The sequence below is a fragment of the Myotis brandtii genome, unplaced genomic scaffold (assembly GCF_000412655.1).
Source record: "Myotis brandtii unplaced genomic scaffold, ASM41265v1 scaffold436, whole genome shotgun sequence".
NCBI classification, from domain to species: Eukaryota; Metazoa; Chordata; class Mammalia; order Chiroptera; family Vespertilionidae; genus Myotis; species Myotis brandtii.
The window spans coordinates 3,006,560-3,031,597 of NW_005366679.1; the positions used below are offsets into that span (position 1 = coordinate 3,006,560).

The 25,038-nt window shown below is 43.1% G+C and overlaps 1 protein-coding gene and 1 pseudogene across 1 annotated transcript in view; one reads left to right on the top strand and one right to left on the bottom strand.

Annotated features, from left to right (window-relative positions):
* The window catches only part of KCNAB1 (potassium channel, voltage gated subfamily A regulatory beta subunit 1), a 323,567-nt gene that overhangs the window by 4,549 nt on the left and 293,980 nt on the right, over positions 1–25,038 (top strand). The window lies entirely within an intron of this gene.
* On the bottom strand, positions 1,177–2,245 carry LOC102239416 (annotated as a pseudogene).

Consider the following 25,038-nt stretch of genomic DNA (forward strand, 5'->3'; position numbering starts at 1 on the left):
TGCAAGAATAGGCCTTCCTTTCCCTGGCTGCCGGCACCGGTTTCCCTCCGGCACCCAGGACCTGGGCTGCTTTGCTCTGGCTGCTGCCAGGCATTCGGGACCTGAGCTGCTTTGCTCCAGCCGCCGTCAGGCATCTGGGACCGGGGCTGCTTTGCTCTGGCTGTTGCTGCCACCCACTGGGGGTGTGCTCTGAGCCATGCCACGCGGCTGCTCTGAGCACACCCCCACCCTTGGTGTGTGTGTGTCCGCTGGGTTGGGTGCGTTCTCTGAGCCATGCTGCATGGCCGCTCAGAGCACGCTCCCACCCCTGGTGTGTGTGTGTCTGCTGGGGTGGGGGTGTGCTCTGAGCCGTGCCACACGGCCCGGCTCGGAGCACAGCCTGGCTTAGAGCATGTCCCCTCCCCTAGTGTGTGTGTGTCCGCTGGGGCTGGGGGTGGCACGCAGTCCTCTCCCGCCCATCTGCGCGCGCAGCTCCTCCTGAGAGGTCGTGATGCAGCCTCCTCCAGTGGTCGTGATGCCTGGATAATTTGCATATTATCTGTTTATATATATAGATTATAATAAACATCTTTATACCAGATTTTAAAAAAAATATATTTTATTGATTTTTTACAGAGAGGAAGAGAGAGGAACAGAGAGTTAGAAACATCGATGAGAAGGAAACATCGATCAGCTGCCTCCTGCACACCCCCCACCGGGGATGTGCCCGCAACCAAGTCACATGCCCTTGACTGGAATTGAACCTGGGACCCTTGAGTCTGCAGGCCAATGCTCTATCCACTGAGCCAAACCAGTTAGGGCTTTATACCAGATTTTTAAATAACCATATCTCTGGTTATTTTCTTTTATATATATTTCTCCTTTATTAATATACTAGAGGCCCGGTGCACAAAATTCATGCATGGGGGGGGGTCCCTCAGCCCGGCCTGCACCCTCTTGCAATCCGGGACCTTTTGGGGGATGTCCGACTGCCGGTTTAGGCCCGATCCTGCAGATGGGGCCTAAACCGGTAGTTGTACATCCCTCTCGCAATCTGGGACCACTGACTCCTAACTGCTCACCTGGCTAGGGGCTTGATTTTTAGGGGCTTGATTTCGCCCCTAAAACTCAAGCTTCTTCTTTTTTTATTTTTAATATTTATATTTCTTCTGTTAAAAAATAAACATATTTTTATGTTTATTTTTTAACATAAAAATAAACGAGATGTGCCAGTGTGACGGTAAGTGCATCGTTGTGTTGCACGAGGGAGGTGTGCTGGTAATGCAGCACCAGCTCCTTCAGAGACCCATACAGGTTGTAGGGCTCCGCAAAACCCAAGCCAGTGGCCGTGCGGTAGATGACACAGTGCTGGGTATCGCCGTCCACCACCACCGAGCAGGCATAGCAGCCCCACTGGCTGCTCTCACAGATGAGGAAGGTCCCATCCCGCTTGCCCTTCAGCATTTCCTCAGCTTGTGTGCGGTTGATCTTGCCCACAAACCAGATTTGTTCCTCATGGTGGGGGAGGTCATCCTCACCCTCCATCAGTGCATACTGGTCTTCAGGCTCATCTGTGATTCCCAACCACTCGCTGATTTTCTTCTGCTGGAAGCCTTTCTGGGCGAGCCATACCAGGCACTGGTCTTGGATGGTGCGCAGCTGCATGAGGTCTGGCTTCAGGCTGTTCATGCGCTGATCGATCTCCCGGTTGTCCAAGGCCTGTGTCCGCAGCTCCTGTTCCAGCTTCGCAAGGCTCTCGTGGATCTCGCGATGCGAGACTTGAGCCGTTCTGAGTTCAGCAGGATCCTCTGCATCTCGTTTCCATTGCCCTCACGCTGGAAGCACTCCAGATACTCCCTTGCTGCCTTCTCTTGAGTCTGGCCCTGCTCTTGGAAGATCTTGATGGTTCCATTGAAGGCTTCGATGGCGGTGCGCTTCATCTGCAGCTCCTGGGAGGTGCGTGTGTACTCCTCGTAGAACAGGTCGTACTCGCGGCTCTTGTCCTCCGCTTCAAACCAAATAACAAATGATACCTTTTAGTCTGATCTTCCTCCCCGCAAGGGGACAGCAAACCTCAATAGAAATGATTTCCCGCCAGAAGTCAGGTCCAAATACTACGAGACTGAGACTATAGGGCTGACTATGTACATGCCCAGCAAGAGGCTCATGGTCTAGCCTAGGCGCCCAGGCGTCCTCCACCATCCCACCATCCTCTAGGCGACCAGGCGTCCTCCACCATCCCACCATCCTCTAGGCGCCCAGGCATCCTCCACAATCCCACCATCCTCTAGGCTCCCAGGTGTCCTCCACAATCCCACCATCCTCTGGTCGCCCAGGCGTCCTCCACAATCCCACCATCCTCTGGTCGCCCAGGCGTCCTCCACAATCCCACCATCCTCTGGTCGCGTACTTCCGGTTTTCCTAGCTCCTCCTTAAGTGGTGTTTCCTTCAGTCGCTTTGCAAGTCCAGGCCTCTAGTTGGAGAGGATTTTCCTGTTCTTTGACGTTGATAGCTGTTTACTGTTTGGAATCAGTAAAGTTTCGGGAGTCCTGCTGCTGCCATGAACATGTCGGTCCTAAGCGCACTCATGAGACAACCGCCCATTCAGTCCACAGCTGGCGCCGTCTGGTTCGCAATGAGAAAGGTACTGTGCTGAGCCGTTTTCCAATCGGATCTTCCTCTTCCTTCCCCAGCACATGCCAAACCTACTCCAGGCCGACCACCCTAAACCCGCAGACCCTTACGACCTTCCCCCCTATTTCTTCAACTTTCCCCCATCAAACTCGCACCCTATCGCGTTGCCTAGGGGCACCCATAGCCGCTCCCTGGGGGGCGGGGCCAGCCTGGGCGAGGGGCCGTGGTGTTGTGGTCTCTGGGGGTTAAGGTAGCTGGCTTTTTGTATACAGATTACATAGGTACAGAGCAATTTGGCACATTCATTCTAAGGTACTGTTCTGGTTGGAATATAATTCCACAAGAGAGAAAAGAGAAGCCATTGCATTCAGTGTGTTTCATCTCTACAATCAGACTCTTCCCATGTTGCATTTTATTGCTACTAGGATCTCAGTTTAACCCCACACTTAAAGCAGCATCAGGCAGGGCCCGGGATGACAAGAATTAAAGACACATCCTGGCTCTAGCACGTGATATGATTTGGCACTTAAAACTCTCTTGTGTTGTTTCTCATTTGTTTCCCAACTCTTGTTTAACTAAAGGTCTTGTAAACTTTTTATGAACCTGACCCATGAATTAATTTCTTTAGTAGTTTCTAGAACAGGACTAGTTAGGCACAAAGTAGATACCCCCCCAAATACTTATATTGAATATGACTTCCAAGAACTTCAGTGGAACAGAAAAAATATACTTTCCCCTAATTCTAGCTTAAGGAAAGGACGCCTGGCACCTTCATAAAGGAGAAATACTTGAATGTCCTATTTTTTTGTATTTTATAATAAGGAACTAGGCTGGATGAATATTTTCATGTATTAGCAGCGTTAACTGACAAAGAGAGTACGGGAATTTGAGTCATTACTATGATTAAATGAGAACATTTATATAAGTAGCAATATGTGTGTGTGATTATAAGTAAAATTCAAAGAGGTCGAGAATCACTGAGCAACTTATAAAGTATCTGAAATAGTGGCCCTTACCTCCTTAAAATGATATGTATGTATGTTTATGTGTGAATTACATAAAAACATATATGTGTAAAGAAGTTTTCATAACACCCTTCAAACGACTGGAAATGGCTAGGTTTGGGAACAATAAGACTAGATTGATAACTATAGAAGTGCATGTTAAAGGCAATATGTTCTGAGGAATATTTGCAGAATAGTGGTTCTGTGGGTTATTACTTGAGTGTACATGAAAAAGGGTCCTGGGATCAAATAGGTTTGCAAAACACTGAGCCAACAAAGGTGCTTTTTCTGCCATTACTGAAGGACCTCATACGCTGATGTGCACTGTGAATCTAGAGAAAGGAAACAGCAGGCAGGGATTCCCAAACTTATTTGTGGAATATCTTAGAACTAAGTCAGTGGTTCTCAACCTTCCTAATGCCGCAACCCTTTAATACAGTTCCTCATGTTGTGGTGACCCCCAATTTCATTGTTACAAATTGAACATAATTAAAGCATAGTGATTAATCACAAAAACGATATGTAATTATATATGTGTTTTCCGATGGTCTTAGGCGACCCCTGTGAAAGGGTCGTTCAACCCCCAAAGGGGTCACGACCCGCAGGTTGAGAACTGCTGAACTAAGTGTTCTATGACACACACTTAGGGAGATCTGAATTAAAGAATGAGTAATTCTTTTTTTTAATTTTGTAATTTTATACTTTATTTTTTTAAAATTTTGTTTTATTGCTTAAAGTATTACAAAGAGTATTACATATGTCTCCTTTCTTTCCCCCCCTTGACATTGTCCTTCTGTTCATCTCTTACCGCCCCCCCTCCAACCCTCCCTGGCCTTCCCACTGTAGTTTGACAGTCTGTTTGATGCTGCTCTGCCTCTGTATCTATTTTTGTTCATCAGTTTATAATGGTCTTTATTATCCATAAATGAGTGAGATCATGTGGTATTTTTCTTTCATTGACTGGCTTATTTCACTTAGCATAATGCTCTCCAGTTCCATCCATGCTGTTGCAAATGGTAAGAATTCCTTCTTTTTTACAGCAGCTTAGTATTCCATTGTGTAGATGTACCACAGTTTTCTAATCCATTCATCTGCTGATTTAAAAAGCACTGAGCTGGTGTGGCTCAGTGGTTGAGCGTCGACCTATGAACCAGGAGATCATGATTTGATTCCTGGTTAGGGCACATGCCTGGATTGTGGGCTTGATCCCCAGAGTGGGGCTTGCAGAAAGCAGCCAATCAATGATTCTCTTTCATCATTGATGTTTCTCTCTCTCTCTCCCTCTCCTTTCTTCTCAGAAATCAATAAAAATATTTTTTTAAAAAAGCACCAAGATAAATATGGTTGAATACCAAAGGAGAGTAAAAAGTAACGGACTCCTCAGTCAATCTAAATTGAATTAGATTCTACTTATGTGACTTCAACTGTCAAATGGATTCTTCCACATAGGGCTTTTCATTATGTGAACAAAATAAGTTATTTAATTAATAACTCTAAGCAGCATCACCCCAGATGGCCAAATAAGCAGACTAGCAAACTCTCTGGTTATTTTCTTAGGCTCTATTTGTAGAAGTGGAATGAAAGGGTGAATATTATGTACTAATATTACATATGCATGTATGCAGTCATATTTATTATTAATGCAGTTGCTGTCTGGAAATATTTTCTCACTTTACCTTCCCACTGGCAATATTTGAGAGTGCCTACTTCATTGCTTTCTCTATACTACACAGTGTTATATGGAATCTATGGCATTGAGTTCTATAGTTAAACAAATCGTTGGGTAAGTTAATTAACTTTTCTGAGTCTCAATTTCTTCGACTGCAAAGAAGACTAATAGCATTAGAAAGGACCATTGTAAAAAATAAATGAGGTACTACTGCACAAGTGATTTGAAAGAGCAATGCACTTTGTTTTCAAACACTCTGAAATAAGGGTTGAGGTGTGACCCCTGACTGTGCATGGTGTATTTAAGTGTTATGAAGATAATTAAGGATAGGGTGACTCTTAAAATATCTGGGGAAAATGGGCACTTCACCTAGTACCTGACTGCTGAGCTCAAGCAGTACTTACCCGAGATCTTTGTGTTCTTACAGAGGCTTTTAAGGGATTTATACAATCACCAACCTCCTGGGAAAAAGTGATTTTGGGATACAATACAAAGAGCTTTTAAAACCATCAGTGTCAACATTCCAAACCATAGCTGCCTGAACCTATTAATTTGAAATGCCTGGGTACATTTAGTAGAACAAATCAACACATGAATAAACATTTAGCTATAGTCTTTTGAGAGTGATTTCTACCATCTTAATAAATGTCTCTTTTTAACTGGAGAGTAGGTACACTGAGCGTTGTTTCTTTTTTTTTTTAATTCTTTTATTGCTTAAAGTATTACAAAGAGTATTACATATGTCTCCTTTTTTTTTTTTACGCCCTTGACAATCCCCTGGCCTCCGCTTACCCCCCAGTGTCTTATGTCCATTGGTTATGCTTATATGCATGCATACTGAGCGTCGTTTCTGATATTTCCTCTCTGCTATTAGAACTCCATGACTTCCTAGAAATCATTTACTTCATCCATTTCCAGAGGATCAGCTGTGGTCCTGTGTGTGGACAGGCAGTTCTCCACATACAGTGAGCTTTGGTGCACTTGGTTCCTGCCAGCAGGGCAGCAGGTAATCCATGAGCTTAGCAACCTGGCTTGAGTTCATGCAGGAAGATCTGGTGTTGAGAATCAACCTGAGGTGAGTGCAAGAACATTCAACAACTGCTGAGTGAGCAGCCTGAGAAGAATCCTGCTCTGAGAGGATGTAAAGGTTCCATAGCAACAGCTGCCCTGGCCTTTCCGGTTTGAGCTTGTGGTTGTCACTAAATGGCCCGTGGTTGTATTATGTGTGTTTGCTCAGTGGGAGGAGGAAACAGCATGGTTCCAAGGAGTACTGACTCACATCTCCCTGGAGCTGATGGTTGAGACCATGCTTCCCTTCCCCACGGCCTCCCTGGCGATGAGAAATGTCACCTTTCCGAGGCAAGAGAAATGGAGGGTTTTGTGTGCATTGGAACACATATTGCAAACTAGTTATAGACAGAAACTTGCCAAATATTTCTTCAGTCACCAGGAAATTAAACTGGGCTCCAGACCAGATATCTAGTTCTCCCTCCCAATCCAGGAAGGGCTACTGAATGCTCATTATGGGTAGGCGGTAGGCAGATGCCCTTTGCAACATAAAGGCCATGATTATATGAAAGGTAACCCTTGCTGCTAAATCCTGAAACCTCAACGACTTGACATTTTATACTCATGTAAGTCCATTCGAGGGGTAGGACGTTCCAGTCAGGTGGAAGTTGGGATCAGCCTGTGTTTCCTAAGGTGGATAGTGGCTGAGTATTGGCATTGATCCAGCAGACAGGACAGAGACTGTGGAGGATCATGTGGAGGGTACTTTGTGGACCAGGCCAGAAAGTGGCACCTGTGGGCAGATGTAACATTGGCTGGAATTCAATCACATGACACATTGAGCTGCAAGGGAGACTGGGAGTTGTAGGCCAAATGCGTGCCTAGGGAGAGAGAGAAGTGGGCATGATGAACAGCTGGTCGGTCTCTGACCTGAGGTGTGGTCAGAGCATGCAAAGGAGCCACCCAGGGAAAGCCCAGCTGGTTACTACAACAGGAAAGAAGTCAAGGCACAGCTTTCCCTTCAATGCTACTCTCGTTCCAGGTCGGATGCATCAGCCTAAGCCACAGGGTGGGCCAATCTCTTTTGGCTTCTCTACTTGGAACTCACTTTTCCTGTTTCATTGAGAAAGCTGATGGCCCTTCAGGAACCTGTAGATGGTGATCTGACATCTACAGATGGCAGGGACTTAGAACACAGCCTGGCTTATGACACTCCATGAGGGCTCTCAGCTCTCAGTTTGAATGGCTCAGAGTTTGTTTTTATTGCCCTAAGAATCACTTAGGGGTAGATGAGCCAGGAGCCCCCCTGCAGCTCGTTTTATTCCATCTACATTTGGTTGTGAGATGGTCATCACTCCCCATGGTAAGAGCCACAGGCTCTGGTGCCATAGACACAGGCTCATAGCGCATGAGGCAGGATCAGGCACATGGTCAGAGAGCACTTGTTGAGCCACCAGAGTTCACTACAGCACCCTGATCTTCCAGAAATGGCCAGGCATGCATTTTTCTGAGGAGCTTCCAGGACAGTGTGTTGATTCAAACAGTGTAATCATTACATGTTTCTCTAGAATACACCTATGGGATTCTAGAAGCCAGAGAAGCCTCTGCTCCCAGCAGCAGGATACAGCATGGTTTTGAATGTAATATTATTAAATAAAACTGCTGATCATGGATGATATCTTGGCATTCCTCCCCTGGCTCACTCTCCTCAAACAAAATACATGCATATTGTGTGTGTGTGTGTGTGTGTGTGTGTGTGTGTGTGTAAAATGGTGAAACATTTGAGGAAAAAATTAGTTAAGAAAATATGGGTTTGATTCAAGAGACCTTTTTTACGACAATATCTCCCATTTGAAATACTTCACTAATAAAAGATGAAAGCCCAACGTGCATTTTATAGCTTAATCTGCATATTTAATTGGATTAGAGCAATGAACATCAAGCATGAAACAAGCTGTCCAAAAGGGTTGTTGCGTTATTTAGTTTCCTCTGAGGTTAAGGGGGTGATAGCATAATCAGTTCTACAAGTGGGCACATTGGATAGATCAGCTCCTCCTGTCCAAGCTCAGTAATTTGAATGATGTGACTATCCAAACACCAGTTGCTTGTTGAACAAAATATTAAACTTTAATCTGCTTATAGTATTTTAGGTTCCAAATGGTCATTTATCCAAAATAAACGACAAAGAACTATTATGTTTAAATGTGTTTTGTTTTTAAGGTATTTTCAGTTAAATGAATTTCCAATAAAGCCAATATTCAGAATTCAAGGACACTCAGTATTGAACGTGTAATATTAAAAAAAGTTGAAGTCAAACCAGAAAATTGAATAGAAATCCATTCAAGAGGTTTGATCATCTCTCTCTTTTTTTAAAAAAATATATTTTATTGATTTTTTACACAGAGGAAGGGAGAGGGATAGAGAGTTAGAAACATCGGTCAGCTTCCTCCTGCACACCTCCTACTGGGGATGTGCCTGCAACCAAGGTACATGCCCTTGACCGGAATCGAACCTGGGACCTTTCAGTCTGCAGGCCAACGCTCTATCCACTGAGCCAAACTGGTTAGGGCTCTGATCATCTCTTATGTCGCAGTTCCAGAGGTATGAGGATACATAAGACAGGCTTCTTGCCGTGAATAATCTTGGAGTTGTTTTCAGGGAATACAAGACCACAGTATTGTTTTATTGGTGTAATATTAGAAGTATGAAATGCTCTGGAAATAGAGCTAAAGGACAGGGGCAGACAGGGATGTGTCAGAAAAAAAACAATGCACAAAATACACCATTTCAGCTGGAGTTTTACAAGGATGCGAGGAAGTTTGTGGGAATGAGAACCAGCAGGGAGGCAAGTGCAGGGAAGACACGTGTGGTCTGTGACTCAAGAACAAAGTTGACCTCTTTTAGGCTGGGAATCCGCTAAACCACCAAGTTCCTAGGAATGGGAAAAAAGCTCGTGACATGAGCTAGTAGTACAACTAAATGCAGAAATTCGTCACAGTTAGACCTTGTTCATCTGATATTGTCAGAGAATAAACACTTTGACTCAAGTGATTTTTCCCTGAAACTTTGTAATTTGTGTCAAGGATTTATTTTAACTTTTTAAACCTGAAGGAACAAATTGACAACTCTAGTTTATCCTTTTAAAAAATATATATGTTTTTACTGATTTCTAGAGAGAGGAGAAGGGAGAGGGAGAGAAACATCTACATGAGAAAGAAATGTTGATTGGTTGCCTCCTGTCAAACCAGCGATGAACCCACAACCTGGATATGTGCCCTGATGGGGAATCGAACTGCAACCTTCTGGTGCATGGGACAACGCTCAACCAATTGAGCCACACTGGCCAGGGCTCTAGTTTATCTTAATAAATGTCAACTGTTGGGCTATGTTAAAATGTCCTTAGGGACTTAAGGCATGTAGAACTATTTGCCTTGAAGATTAGAGGCCTTCTTTTGGTATTTTATTTTTAAAGTTTGGCTTCTGTATTTTTTTCTCCCTCCATTACTTTTCCTGTAAATTTTTCACCTCACCTTGCTGTAAATTTTTCTTGCTGCTGTCAGTAGATCTGCCTCTAATGGGCTTTTTCATCTAATTTGCTGTCTTTACTCTGCTGAGGAATGGGGAGCAAGAAAATCCACCTTGCTTGAATTATGTGCACGAAAGAGTAAATGGTTTATGAATTGAGGTCCTTTCCCAGGAAGCCTAAAAATTTTGTTTATTCTTGCTTGTGTTCCATTGGGCAAGGTTGCAAAAAAGGTGACCTCTAAAAAAAAATCAGTTGTGACTTTATCTGAACTAACATTTTAATCTGTTTGGGAAAATGGCAAATCTTGAAATTGCTTCAAGTTGAAATTTATCTTGGAATAGTCCTTAGAGATGTTAGAAAAGCAAAGCATGTAGAACACTATTTCTCAAAACGTTGATGGGACACTTGTGCTTCAGGTTTTATAATTTTCCCAGCTGAAAAGAACATTCTAGCACAAAGTAAGGGAAGTGAGCTTGTCTTCCATGGCAGAAACATACTTTTTCAATAATATTGAACTTTAGTCAGCGATTAAACATATACAATGATTATACAGAGGAATGGCATTTCAAGAGGCAGTGGGGTATGTTTGGGGATTTAAAATATACAGCCTGACTTTGCTTATCTAACTCTGAGGAGGTAGTATTGTTTTACTCATTTTTCTGAGGAAGAAACTAACAACTCAGAGAGTATTCACATCACACAGTATTATACTGCTGGGCAAGGATTTAAAACTCTGTTAGTCTGACCTCTAAGCTCATGTTCCTGGGAATTTGTACTCTATCCCAGTCCTTCCAATAATTGAATCTTTAACAATTATTTTTAAACATTAGTATTTTTTATTTGAAAATGTAAATTGCCTTTTAAAAATTAAATGTATTGGGATAACTTTGGTTAATAAAATTATATAGGTTTCAAGTGTACAATTCTATGATTCCTCATGTAATCGATAGCATTGAAGTCCCCTGAAAATTATTGCTTGCTAAGTCTGTCCAGGTTTGCCCATCCAGCTATGCCAGCCGGGTATTGCAACACTAGGGGGCGCCATCCACATGGACTGTACTCTCATGGCAGTCCTTAGAGCTGGGCCATGCAGGAGATATTATAACGATAACCACCACTTAGAGAGCTATTTATTCTGTCCTGGGTACATCAAATACCATATTTCCTTTATTCTTCAAACAGTACTATAAGGAAATATGGTGAGGTATATTTTCCAGAGGAGGAAATTGGGACTCATAAAGTGCCCCCAGTCAATTCACTAGTGTGTTGTAGGGGTAGAATACAAACCCAAGTCTTCCTGATTTCACAGCCCATGCTGTTATTTCCACCTTACTTCATCCACCCCTATTCCATGGAATTTCTTATCAGCCAGGCAAGTGCAGACTGGGATAAAGGGGAATGTGTTCTCAGTATCCTGGAAGCATTACTTAAGTGATGACTCATCAGCACATGACCACTATCCTGATCTCAAACCTTCCATGGCCCAACATTACTTAAAAAGTGAGTGCAGCTCTGGCTGGTTTGGCTCAGTGGATAGAGCATCAGCCTGTGGACTGAAGGGTCCTGGGTTCGATTCCGGTCAAGGGCACATGCCTGGGTTGCGGGCTCGATCCCCAGTAGGGGTTGTGCAAGAGGCAGCCGATCAATGATACTCCCTCATCATTGATGTTTCTATCTCTCTCTCCCTCTCCCTTCCTCTCTGAAATCAATAAAAATATATTTTAAAAAAAAGTGAGTGCAAAGCCTATATAAGATGACCAAAGCCCCATCGCCAACCTTCCTCTCTCCTCATCTACCCCTTCTCCAAGGCACTCTGTGCCCCCAGTAGCCACCTTTTGAGGCATTTTTGGCCACAGAGTGCACATTTGCATATTGGAGTCCCATTGGTCATTTCCTTTACATTAGCTTTAGACTGAAGGCCGCATGTTGTTTCCCTATCCAGAGAGCAGAAAAAGACAGTGATGCATTGAAAGGCACTGATGCATTGAAGAAGGCTCCTGTCTCATTCTTCATTATTGCTTTCCCAGTTCACCTCTGTTTCTTCTTGGCTATTACAAATTAACCTGCTGTGAACATTTGTATGTAGATGTTGTGTGAACATAGATTTAATTTGTCTGGGATAAATACCCAAGAGTACAATTGCTGTGTCATATAAGTTTGGTATATTTAGTTTTAGAAGAAACTGCCATACTTTTCTGGGGAGAGGCTGTACCTTTTTATATTCCCACCAGCAATTTATGAGTGATCCAGTTTCTCTGAATCCTTGCCAGCGTTTGGTGTTAATGCCATGTTTATTTTAGCGATTCTGATAGGTGTGTGGAGATACTCAATGTGGATTTAATTTGCATTCCCCTGGTGGCTAATGATGATGACCACCTTTTCACGTGCTTATTTGCCATCTGTATCTCCTCTTCAGTAAAATGTTTGTCCGTATTTTTTGTCCTTTTGCTAATTGGATTGTTTATATGTTTTTTATTGTTGAGGTTTGAGACTTCTTTATATGTTCTAGTTACAAGTTTTTTGTTGGATTTGTGACTTGCAAATATTTTTTCTCAGTCTGTAATTTGTTTTTTCATCCAATTTACAGGGTCTTTCACAGAGCAGACGTGTTGAATGTTTATGAGATCCAATTTATAATATTTCCTTTTACGGACCTTATTTTTGGTGTCAAGTCTAAGAACTCTTTACTAAGCCCCAGATCCTGAAGATTTTCTCTTAAGTTTTTACCTAAGAGTTGTATCATTTTACATTGAAGTCTGTGACCCATTTTGAGTTAATTTTTGTACGAATATGAGGTGTCAAAGGTCATTTATTTTTGTTTGTTTCTTTTTGCTTATCAGTATCCAGCTGTTCCAGCACCAATTATGGAAAAGCCTATCCTTCTGTTGAATTGCTCTTGCACCTTCATCAAAAATCAGTGGGCTTATTGCCCATATGAATCATGCCACTAGTATAGTAAATTGTGAAATATTTGATAATTTAGAGAGGTCTCATTACACACTCATGAATCATGCTCAAGACCTTATGGTCCTTATGAGAACAGAACACTTGGCCCAAATCCCACCAAAATATTCCCTTTACCTAAATAGAAAGACATGGGAAAGAATGCCCGTATTTTTCTTCCCAGGGCCAACACTTGGTTGCTTAAGTTTGACTTTGTGAACTTTACGGGGACGGGAAAAGTGACTGGCCTCTGTCAAGCTTCTTTTTGCGTAGGCTTCAGCCAAGACCTCTAGCCAGCAGCTCTGCCAGGACCTCAGGAGCCCGCTCACATACAAAAACCATAAGGGGCATCTAAGGAAAACAATCCAATCCCTTTTAGGGACACACCAAAGCTGGGTAACTCAAGTTAAACATAGCAAGATATAGTCAGTCTTAGAGCTGAGTCCTGTGCCATTAGCACTGCTTTCCTGGGTTTTTGAAACATGCATCTGTATAAACCTGCCTGTGCAGACATCCCCAGCCCCAAGCTGGGTCTGCCCAAATCCAGCGACTCTGCTCTGAAATGTAGACGGCACATCGCGGTGACCAAGCCTCCGCCTGGGGCAGCCTGCTGGCCTGCCAGGCCCAGTGGAGCAGCGGAACGGAAACACCTGGAGAAGTTTTTACGTGTCCATGGAATTTCGTTGCGGGAAACCACCAGAGCAGAGACGGGCATGGCTTACAGGTACTTGCTGATTGTAATGTCATCCAACCAGGGCACTGCACTGAAGTCAGAGGTTGCTGTTATCAGAGAAATAAGGATTGCAATAGCAAAACAAACACAGAGAAAAAGGAGTAGGACTGGGAATGCAATGAGCCCTCTTCTTGGGCTACTTTTTTTTTCTCAAGCTTTCAATTGTCTATTTCCTCTCTTCTCAAAAGGTAACGTAAAAGATAGGCATGCTCATCTGGGAAGCTCCTAACCATGAGCTGCCAGTAGAATATTTTTGACATTGAGCAGGCAGGTGGTTTTGTGGGTCATAATGAAGAATGGGACCCTGTTCTTCTTAAGGGAATTTATAAATTAAGAGAAGGATTTTTTCGCTGCCTGGGCTTTAGGACGGTTATTTTCTTCTAAGCCTGAATCATGTGGTCTGTGCTAATGGCTAATAAAGTAGTTCATGAAACTGAGGTAGTTATTGAAATGACAGGACTTTTTATCAATGTAGCCCAAGATAAATTACTGGTTATTCTCTCAACTTCCAATCTCATCACTTATTCTGTGAAAGATTAACAAAAAGGAGAATTTTTCCCCCCGGGTGTAGAGTGGGATGTGTAATATTTATAAATTACTCTGAGATGGGAGGCATCCTTCTTTTTCAGAACAATTATTAGTCAAACCTCTATAAGAGGTGCTTGTGCTTAGCTAAACCACACAGCAGAAATGCTTCCTTGACCAACGCCTGGAGTTCTAAACATCTGGGAAGCTGAGCCAAAGCCATTCAGAAGGACAAGGGTGCTGAATGTTTTAAAAAAGAAAAAGAAAGTATAGTGTTTGTAAAGACCAGTTGTAGCTCAGGTCGAAACTTCTGCTTCACAGAATAAGATTGTTTTGCATGGACAAGCTGTCCCCAATCATTTCAATTTTCTATAACCTAAAGGTCAATTTTAATGCAGTAGCTAGTACTCTAGTTTATCAGCTAATGTGATTAATAAAGCAATTTGCAATGAGATAGCTTCTCTCCGGAGAACAGAGTGCAGACTTTTTATGCAATAAAGGGCTCATGCAGAAGGGGAATGAAATTTTCTAGGTTTCTAGGACATATAAACATAGGACAGCCCACCCCATCATGCTTTTTATCAATGTAGCCCAAGATAAATTACTGGTTATTCTCTCAGCTTCCAATCTCATCATTTATTCTGTGAAAGATTAACAAAAAGGAGAATTTTTATATGGAGCCTAAGAAGAATCTAGTCACCTTTTCAGGAGAACCTGTGGCTCCATATACCCCCTGTCCCGAATCCATCCCCCACAAAAAGGAGCTGCCTTCTTCTCTGCCTCTCCACAGTCTCTCACTGTCTTCTCCATGATTTCCTTGACCCTCAATGATGGCAGTGATAGAATATAGACCAGGTGAGGAGGGACTGTCTCTCTTTTCATCTGTATCATAGGATGCGTGGTGTTAGCATGAACTCGGGTAAACCTCCAAAGGGCAGGCCTCTTTCCCTCAGGAGTCCTGGTGTGAATATCAGTTACACATCTTGTGTTCCAATGTTCAAAGATATGTTCTAGGACAGTGTTCTTCAAACAGTTATGAAGCAGAGGAATACTGTCTTCAAACCGCAAAGGTGTCCTAGTTGACACTGGGGACCAGGAGCCCACCTGCTCGAGGGGAGCAGTCATCCCCAGCCTGGGTTCTGAGGCACCGTACTATCCACCGAGTGAGAGTCCAGTTAGTTGTGATGTGACTCTTCACAATGCCCTGGAGAGCAGAGCTCTGTGACCTTGAGGGTACCAGGTCCTACACAGAGAGACAAGCTCTTGGGCAAGCATGCATACCACTAGATCATACTCTAAGACGAAATGGGACGTAGGAGGTTGTTGGCCCCGATCAGAAATTCAGGAAAGAAAAGTGCAGTTAAATTGGGCCTAGGAACAGCCAAGGCTGTGAATTATGATGACCTTGCTGAGCTCTGCCACCTCTCCCTGATGCATTCCTCCATTCCCGTCCTCTCCACCCCCCAACTTGAAGCACGTCTCCTTTCTTTAAATTCCATAGTACTTTGTCTATTCTTCTTTCAAGGCACCTATTAATGAACACTATTTAAAACATCCTCCTTTAAACATTAGGGAGGGATTGTTGGGGAAGAGAATCCTGGTTCTTTTGGTTCCTCAATAACTTAGCTTTTGACCTTAACTTCTTATAAACATAGTTGGGATTTAGGAGAGAAGGTAACTTTCATATTCTAACATCTTTATGTTGATTTCCATCTTCCCTCAAGACCATTGGTTTTGTTCAAAGACCTGCTTCAAACTGTATGTCCCATAGCCTTCTTCTTTGCAAGGGTATTATCCCACGTGTAGTGGAAAGAGAGTGGACTTTGGCAAGACCAGAATTCAAATCCCAGCTTTTATGTTTACCAACTTTGTGACATTGGGCCAGCTGCGACATCGAAGGGCCTAACACACAGTAGGTGCTCACTAAATGTAGGTTCCCTTCCTGCTTATTCTGTAGACTCTGTCACTCATTCAAGGAGCAGGGGATGAACACCCCCTATAGATGAAACATAGAAATAGATAAGAGAATATTCGCAGAAGGAAAAAGAAAGAATAAAAAAATTCTCAGCAGTTCACAATCTGTGTAGGTTTCCACGCTGAGCTTTAGAATTGTGAGAGGCCTGGAAGAGCTGGGTAAGCTGCTTTCTCTTCCTAATTTGGTCCGAAGCCATTGCAGCCTTCAGCCCAATACCAGCTGCTCAGGTCCTTCGATCATCTGTGATAGAGCATTACGCTGTGTTTCCATGGAGACATAGTTATATTTCTAACTAAGGGTGACCAGGAGAGGGAAAAAATCAGTAAATATGCAAACACATGTATCAACTGAAAAGAAACTGGAGGAAATTGTTTGAACGTGTTGTGAAAAGTGCCAAGTTGCTGTGTAGATCCTTCTGTTGGCTTAGAATTTTCAGCGAAAATATAAGTTTTTATGGATTCATTTTATTAGTTTCTATAAAATAGTCACTCAAGAGGGTCCTTCAGTTATTTCTAAGTGGCTGAAACTTAATTGTCTTTATTACATTGTACCGAATTCTGAGCCAGACAGTACTCGGGAGCTTGGGTCAAGGTTAAAGTGCACTGAGAAGTAAATTTATAGACATAGCACACAAAGTAAAATAGCTAGGCTGAGTAAGGAAGGATGTGTCAAACACCAGCTTTAAAGCAATTTCATAATCAGTAAATATGCAAACACATGTATCAACTGAAAAGAAACTGGAGGAAATTGTTTGAACGTGTTGTGAAAAGTGCCAAGTTGCTGTGTAGATCCTTCTGTTGGCTTAGAATTTTCAGCGAAAATATAAGTTTTTGTGGATTCATTTTATTAGTTTCTATAAAATAGTCACTCAAGAGGGTCCTTCAGTTATTTCTAAGTGGCTGAAACTTAATTGTCTTTATTACATTGTACCGAATTCTGAGCCAGACAGTACTCGGGAGCTTGGGTCAAGGTTAAAGTGCACTGAGAAGTAAATTTATAGACATAGCACACAAAGTAAAATAGCTAGGCTGAGTAAGGAAGGATGTGTCAAACACCAGCTTTAAAGCAATTTCATAAGACTAAATTAGCCAAGAGGAACTCAAACATATGTAAAATGAAGGTCTCATCCAGGAGTCAGCAAGCTTTTCTTGTATAAGGCCAGAGAGTAAATATTTTAGGCTCATGGGCCATCTCCACCTTTGTGAGAACTACTGAACTCTGCTGTGGCAGGGTGAGAGCAGCATTGACAATGAGTAAACGAGTGGGCACAGCTGTGTGCCAATAAACTTTATTTACAGATAAGGAAATTTGAGATTTACAGTGGGGCCTTGACTTACGAGTTTAATTCGTTTCATGACGGAGCTTTTAAATCAAATTACTCGTATGTCAAATCAATTGTGAACAAGTGAGACACGTGATGCTGGGCTGATGTTGTGGTGTTCACTGTGATGTTCGCTGCGCCAACTAGCGGTGGGGTATCTGAAGCTGGCTCGTAACCCGAATTTTAGCTCGCAACTCAGCAAAAAATCGGCGGAGAGACGGCTCGTATCTCGAAAAACTCGTTAGTCGGGACACTCGTAAGTCAAGGCCCCACTGTATATAATTTTCTCATATCAAAAATATTCCTTTTTTCCCCTCTCAAACCATTACAAAATATAAAAACCAATCTTATCTTGGTCACCATACAAAGATAAGTGGCAGGCTGGATTTGGCCAGCAGGCTGAAGTATGCTCACCCTGGAATAAAAAACAAAGCTTTCGGTTGTACAGGTTATTTCCTTATCTGATTGTTTATTTTCTTACACCTCCTTGTGTGTAGAGGTATTTAAGGGGCCCAAGTGCATATAATTCAGAAAAGATAAATACAGAAGAGGGAAAAAAATGAGACTAAGAAAGATTAGGAGCAGGAAGGGAAGACAGCCCAGGTGAGTGAGCATGCCAGGTTCAGGCCATGCACTCGGGCCTGGATTTGGCTCTGCACTTTCTAGCAGCACCAAACTGAGAAAAGGGAAATGGAGCTCCTTCCAGCAGTCACAGAGTTCTTGAGGTAGAGGCGAGCCAGGTGTGCTCAGTATTGGGCGCTGATCTGGACATCAGAGAGAAATTTCTCTCTTGATCCTTCTTCCTGGTGTAATCAACAACATCCTCAAAAATATCCGTATAGTAAACACAGCAGTGGGGTTCCTAGAGCTCTTTCCTATGGAGCCCCTAATATTAATCAATGGCAGGGCATCAAATAATAATTCACCAAAAGCAAGTGGGTGGATGATAGAAGAAATACTAGTTGATAGAAACCACATCAATCAGTTTGAGATTATTTATGCTTAAAATATTTCCCAGTAATGATGACACAGATATTGCTATATATTATAGTGACAGGATTTGTCCAGGTTCATGGAATAAAACAATCGTTTCTCAAAAAATAAAACAAAAAAATAGCCAATTATGCTATTTGCCAACCAAAAATAATTTTTTATAGCCTTGAGCTGAAGGTGAGGAGGGAATAATAAAAGAAGGAAAGTAGAGGCGGGGAAAGTCTCAGAATTATTATATGGGACAGACCTCAGAGAAAATCTGCTCCAATTTCTGATTTAATATCTGAGGGAAATTGAGGCTCAGAGATGCTGGGTGACTAGCCTGAAGGTACAAAGCAGGGAACCCAGCTCAATGCTTTCTTAGACTCTCCATTTTTATTCCCAGTCCCCCAATCGCTCCACCCCACACCAACACACACACACCCACACACACACACATACACACACACACACACACACACACACACACCCTCCTGGGGATGCTGTCACATTCACCATGCTGCTCTGATCCACTTTTCCTCTGATCCTTTGTTTTTTTGTTATGGGGTGGGGCCACAACATTAGTAACAAAGAAACAGAATTTCCAGAGGATGAGGCCCAGAAATCAGGATTTTAAAAAGATTCCCAGGTGATTCTAATGTGCAGCCAAGGTTGAGAACCACTGGTCTAGAACATAAATATCAGAAACAGAATGAAATGAAAGGGCTAAGACTCCCACTTGTATCTGTGGTACTTCTCCCAATCAGCTGGTCACTGTGTCCGAGAATTTCTTTGACTAGAGGCATCAGTTCTCCTGTTAAAATGGAATCTAAGCTCTGGCCGGTTGCTCAGTGGTTAGAGCAGTGGCCTGTGGACAGAGGGTCTCAGGTTCGATTCCTGGTCACAGAAACGTACCTTGGTTGCAGATTCCCCAGCCTCTGTAGGGTGCTTGCAGGAGGCAACCAATCAATGGGTGTCTCTCACGTCCTTTTCGATAAAATGAAAGTAGAGAGCCCTTCCTCCCAGGATGAAACTGTTCCTGCAAGGGCCCTAGAGTGACTCAGGAGAGACGCCCCTCCCCTGCCCTTTCTGCTTTTCATCCTTCCTGTGCTACAGCGTGGAAGTTGCAACTTATTTTTGTTCCTAAGTTCAATGTACGCTCATCCTCAAAGTACCCCCTCCATAAAACCTCTCCCCACCGCCCCCCCAAATCTTTTTTCACTGCCTTCCCATGACCTACTTTTATCATGGAACACTTGGTGCACTCAGACCCGCCTGAAAAGTAGCTATGGCCGTGACCGTGAAAATCAAAGCCTAGAACAAAATGCTACCCGTGCAGGGGGTTGTATTTTCTACATTAAAGAGAAAAGTCTACATGATTTATTTTAGACTGGCCTAATTTTGGTCAGTCGCTGGGCCTGTGCTAATTTGCTCTGAGCCCTCTGGCTGTGGCTCTCCCGGCATTGACATTTCTGGGGGAACATGGGTGACACCCAGATGGTTCAGGCTCAAAACCCATGTGATCACTTGAAACCTGAATAAGCTGCGGGTGAAGGGCCCAGAAGGCTTATGGAAAGAAGCCCATTCAGAACAGAACAAAACATTCAGGGCAGAATGTTTTTTTCCTATTGACTGGAACAGAAGTTTTAAAATACCTGGTAAGTACATTTAAAAAATGTCAATTTAGATAGAAAATGCTCTGAAATCTAAGCGGGAGTGAGAGATGAGTGCCACTTGGATTTGAAATATTATTTCGTTTAGTTTTGAAATTTCCACTTGTGATTTTTCCAGAGGGAAAGTTGCTTTGTTTACATGGCATAATAAAAACACTGAAAATTCAAGGTCCGAAAACAACACTGGATTAAATGAATCTGTATTTTCTCACGTAGAAATTGTTGATAGCAGTTTCATATGAAAAAATAGGCATTTTGAGACCTGTGCTTTTCTGACTAAGGAGCATAGGTCAAATATGTCTTTACTCAAGAAAAAAACCCCACACCTCTTCCTGCATTTCCCTGCAGTGCCTGTGAGTGCCACTAGAATGCGCTACTTCATAAAGAACATGGAACGCTTCAGTACCCTGAACCCAAGAAATCTACCCAGGCAATGCTAGAGCAGAACTTAAATTTGAGTGTATATATTTACCTTGATTGTGAAAATTAAGAAGTGTCTCTCTTGATACCACATGGAATATTTTCTATAGTTAAGAGAAAAAAAAGAAGCTATGGCCAGCATACTCAGGATTCTGAGAAGCCCCGGCCCTATAGCAGGCATCTATATAAAAGCCTAAGCGACCATCTGACCGTTCCACCGTTTGCCTCGTAGCTATGACACGCAAAGACCACCAGGGGGAAGATGCTCTGACCAGCAGAGGAGGGAGCCTGATTACTTGTGGAATTGGCCATGGGTTAGGTTGCTGCTGGGGCACTGTCGGCCCTGAATCTGCTTCACCCGCACCCTGGACCCAGAGAGGAGGGAGCCCGATTTTGGGGTGCATCACCCGAGAATTGCCCTCCTGCAATCCAGGACCCCTTGGGGGATGTCAGAGAGCTGGTTTCAGCCCAATCCCCACAGGCCAGGCCAAGGGACTCCATTGGTGCACAAATCCATGCACCAGGCCTCTAGTGCTATTATAACCTAATCTAGTCAGATATTTGATAGAGAAAAGTTTCTATGTCCCTGAGTTTCTGAGCGCACAGGATTCTGAACCACACTGCAGACCTCTGGGGATGGCTGGTGGAAAAAGGAAAGGCATATTAGTCCCACACTTGGTCTTCCTTTAGGGACTGTCTGTTAATGCCTTTGCAGTTAAGATGGAGCAGATTTGGTGAGTCTGGAAGGTGTGTGTTGTCAGGATGGCCTTGCAGAAAGCTGACTCAGAATCCAGGAATGTTCTGAGAACCATGATCTTGCCGGTCTGGCTCAGCACCAAATTAGGAGGTGGACGATTGACGGTGCCTTCCTTCCTCTGTACCCAGGGCTCATTTTCACTTCTCATGGGACATCTCTCCACACCTAGCACTTCAGCCTCTCATCCAGCGATTTCTTTACCAGACCTTAGCTAGTTATCAACTAATGCTCCCTAAGATATCAATTATACATCTTGTGATGTGTCAATGTTCAGATAAAGATATGTTCTTTCAAACAATTATGAAGCAGAAGACCTCTTTCTTCAAACAGATGAAAGCAAAGCTGTCCCAAATGAAGTTGGGGTCTGCGGATATCTTCAAACTCTGTCATATCCAAAGAAACGAACCTCTAATGGTGGGAGTCCAGGTTATAGAGGAGCTATTTTTAGACAACTTATGTGCCTCCCAGTACAATTACCAACTTCAGTTAAACTTACATAATATGCTTTCATCTCATCTACCGGTCTGTATTCCAATTTTGTCAGCCAACACAATAATGCCCTTGATAGAAATTTTTTTACTCCACTAATACTGGAACCAGTTAAGAATCATGTATTTTGTTGTTGTTGTTGTCGTCATGTCTTTTTAGTTTTCTTCAATCTTGAACAGTTCAGGCCAGAATATTAGCCTGGGAGGGCGGTGAGAAAGAGGACTGTGACTAATTGCAATGTCGGCTTTGAGCTGGGAGGTGGCGCTGTAGTGCCGCACAATTGCAATGCTTGTCCTGAGGTCTCCCGGTTCCTGTTACCGATTCTGTGTCAAAGACTGCGTTACCCAGCAAGGGCCATCACGCTTTCATCCTGTACTTTAGGTCCAAAGCTGAAGTGGACCTCAAAGACTTACTGAGAAAATTGACCTGCATAAATCCATTCATCTGTGGGCTGTTGAGAGTCACCAGGAACTGGAGTAAGGCACTGACAGGCAGGGCCAAGCACGCAGTTGCCTCAGACTAGCCAGCCCCAAAGTGAGGTACCCTTGGAGCTGGGCCGGGGAACCACCCCAAGAGGCTGGAGCAGCAGCCAAAGGAAGAGGCCTATTACAGAAGGGCTCCAGCACAGAAGAGGGTGGATTCCAGCAGTAGGTTCTGGTGAGCCCATGGTGAGAGCGGTGGGAGTAGCTGAGCTGCCCCAGGAGTCAGGAAAACACAGGTTCTGAGTGGGTTAGATGTAATATTTTTAGACCCAACTGCCTCTAATCTATTTTTCCTTTCATGATATTCCTTTTCATTTGTTAAGGCAGGATGAGATAGAAGCTCTGACAGCTGTGGAGTGTGGGTGTAGAATGTGCAGCTCATTAAGTGTCTGAGCTCTTGCTTTAGCATCGGAAGGGTCTGTAACAGGTCACTGATTCACCCTCCTTTTGAAATTTTACAGCACTCTTTAACTCAGCACATGGTGATAATACATACGTTCAGAAGCCTGTTATGGCTTATAAAGGAGCTATGATTGCTTCCTAAGAGGGTCATTGTGTAAGATGGCACCTCTATGAATGATTTCTGAAAAGGTTAATACTCATTGGAACTTCTTTGTAAGGTTCAGCAAACTAGCCCCTCTATCCTTTACTCCTGTTTTTCCTCTTAGCACTCTTGTTTATTCCTGTATTATCTGTCCTTCCCCCTGGAGTGAACACCAGGAGGGCAATGATTTTATCTGTAGGGTTAATTGCTGAATTCCCAGAACCTGGTGTCTAGTGCAGAACTCAACAAACAATTGCTGAATAAGTGAATTATTGAGCAGGGGTAGGACAAGTAAGCCTTCACTGTTCCCTGGCTGACAACCTGCTGGGTTATCAGACACAGGGAGTGTTCCACCAGGCTCCATTCAGAGTTTCTCTGCCATGTACTTTCTAATTTTCTCTGTTTACTAAAAGCATCCAAAGTGTTCTTATTTGTGACAGTGATGCTTAGAGACAGCATTGTTCCCACAGGACATAGGTCTTTAAATCTTGGATTTTAAGATCCTTTGTAAGTGCCACCATACTTATCATATTGTCATGTGCTCAGTTTATTTTTGTTTCTCTGCAGACATTCATCTTGTTCACTTCTCGTTCATTCATTTGCTTCACTCAAATCCCAGAGTCTTCACTGGACTTTCCTCCATAGTGGGGTCCTGAGTTACAATGACCAGTACGAGACACTCGGGGCTTTCACTCATATTCTCACTTCTCCTTGGAGATGGTGCTTATATACCCACCACATACGGAGCCATGGGCCTCTCCTTCTCCACCCCTTCCCACCACAAGCTCTTCCCCTCCTACCCTTTGTGCTTCAATTCCATTGGCTAGCTCTCTTTAGTTTACTCTTTTCCTGATCATCTTCTATTTCCATTTCATTACAGGAGGGGCACCATCTCATTATATCACCTAGGTGTCATTCAGGGACAAGTCTGGAGGGTCAGCCCTCCTGTTGGGATTCCTGGATGACCCATCATCCTAAATACACTAGAAGATTTTCTGTTTACTCAGTAATTATGAATGGTTATAAGTTCTGATTGGGCCTTCTTGTTCTCCGTGTGATCAGACTGTTCCAGGAACAATCGGGCCGACAACAAAGGAACTCTAGCTGGTGATGAGCAGTTGCAGGATGGTACCTTGGTGGTATCATTAGGTCATTGTGGCACTTCTTACTTGAATCTGGCTCCACTCTACTTCCTGGGAAAGATGCTGACTTGTTCAACTCAGTGTTAGTGGAACTGGGCAATGGCGATAGTAGGTTTTCCTACTCAATGGGTTTAATTGCCTGAAGGAACCTGAGTGATGAGACTCAATGACAGTGGACAGAGTCCAACTATCTGCTTTATGCTCCTTCCTCACAACTATTTCCTCTCCAAAGACCTTCCATTTCTGACTCGATGTTCACCAATTCTTGGTTTCTGGATGTCCTATATGGGTTAAATATTTTCCATAATTAGTCTCATGCCCCCTTTAAACTTTTGGGTGATCCAAAACACATTCTCTTAGAAGATGGAAAATCAGGTCCATGTGACCAAATCTACTAACCCATATTTTATAATTTATTAATGGAACTCTTTTTATGAAGTTATTTTGTATGACCACTAATAAGTCTTTGTTGTTTGGGTAAAGTATCTATTTTTATTGTTGTTCTTGAACTACTTAGCTTATTTCTTCCCTGACATACACAGATTTTATCTTTCATTCAAGAGCTATTACTGGGTGTTAACCTGTGTTATACACTAGTCTAAGAATTTGGGACACAGTAGTGAACAGAACAGACTAAATTCCTTGTTTTGTTGAAGATTTCATTCTAGTTTGGGTAAGGTAGACAATAAATTCACTAATTAAATAAAGTGTGTAGCATCTCAGAACAGGTAAGTTCTTTATAGAAACAAAAAGTATGGATAGTCTAAGAAGGGACACAGTAGTGAACAGAACAGACTAAATTCCCTGTTTTGTTGAAGATTTCATTCTAGTTGGGGTAAGGTAGACAATAAATTCACTAATTAAATAAAGTGTGTAGCATCTCAGAACAGGTAAGTTCTTTATAGAAACAAAAAGTATGGATAAAAGACACACTCAGGGGGCAGACTCAGTGAGCACCAAAGCCCCATCGAAGCAAGTCTAGCCCCAGAGGGGTGTCTCCAGCACAGAAGTTCTCCCACTGCAGACACAGCTGATTCTCACAGCCAATTGGCCTGGAGGTCAATTCCTCACAGTGATAACTACAACAATCAAGGCTTAACCACAACAAGACTGTGCACAAAGCCCACAAGGGGGTGCACCAAGAGTGTCTACCTCAGGTAATTGGGACACTTAGCACAGAAAGGCACTCTATCGACACAGCGAAGCATAAAAAAATGCCAAGACAAAGAAACAGGACACAAA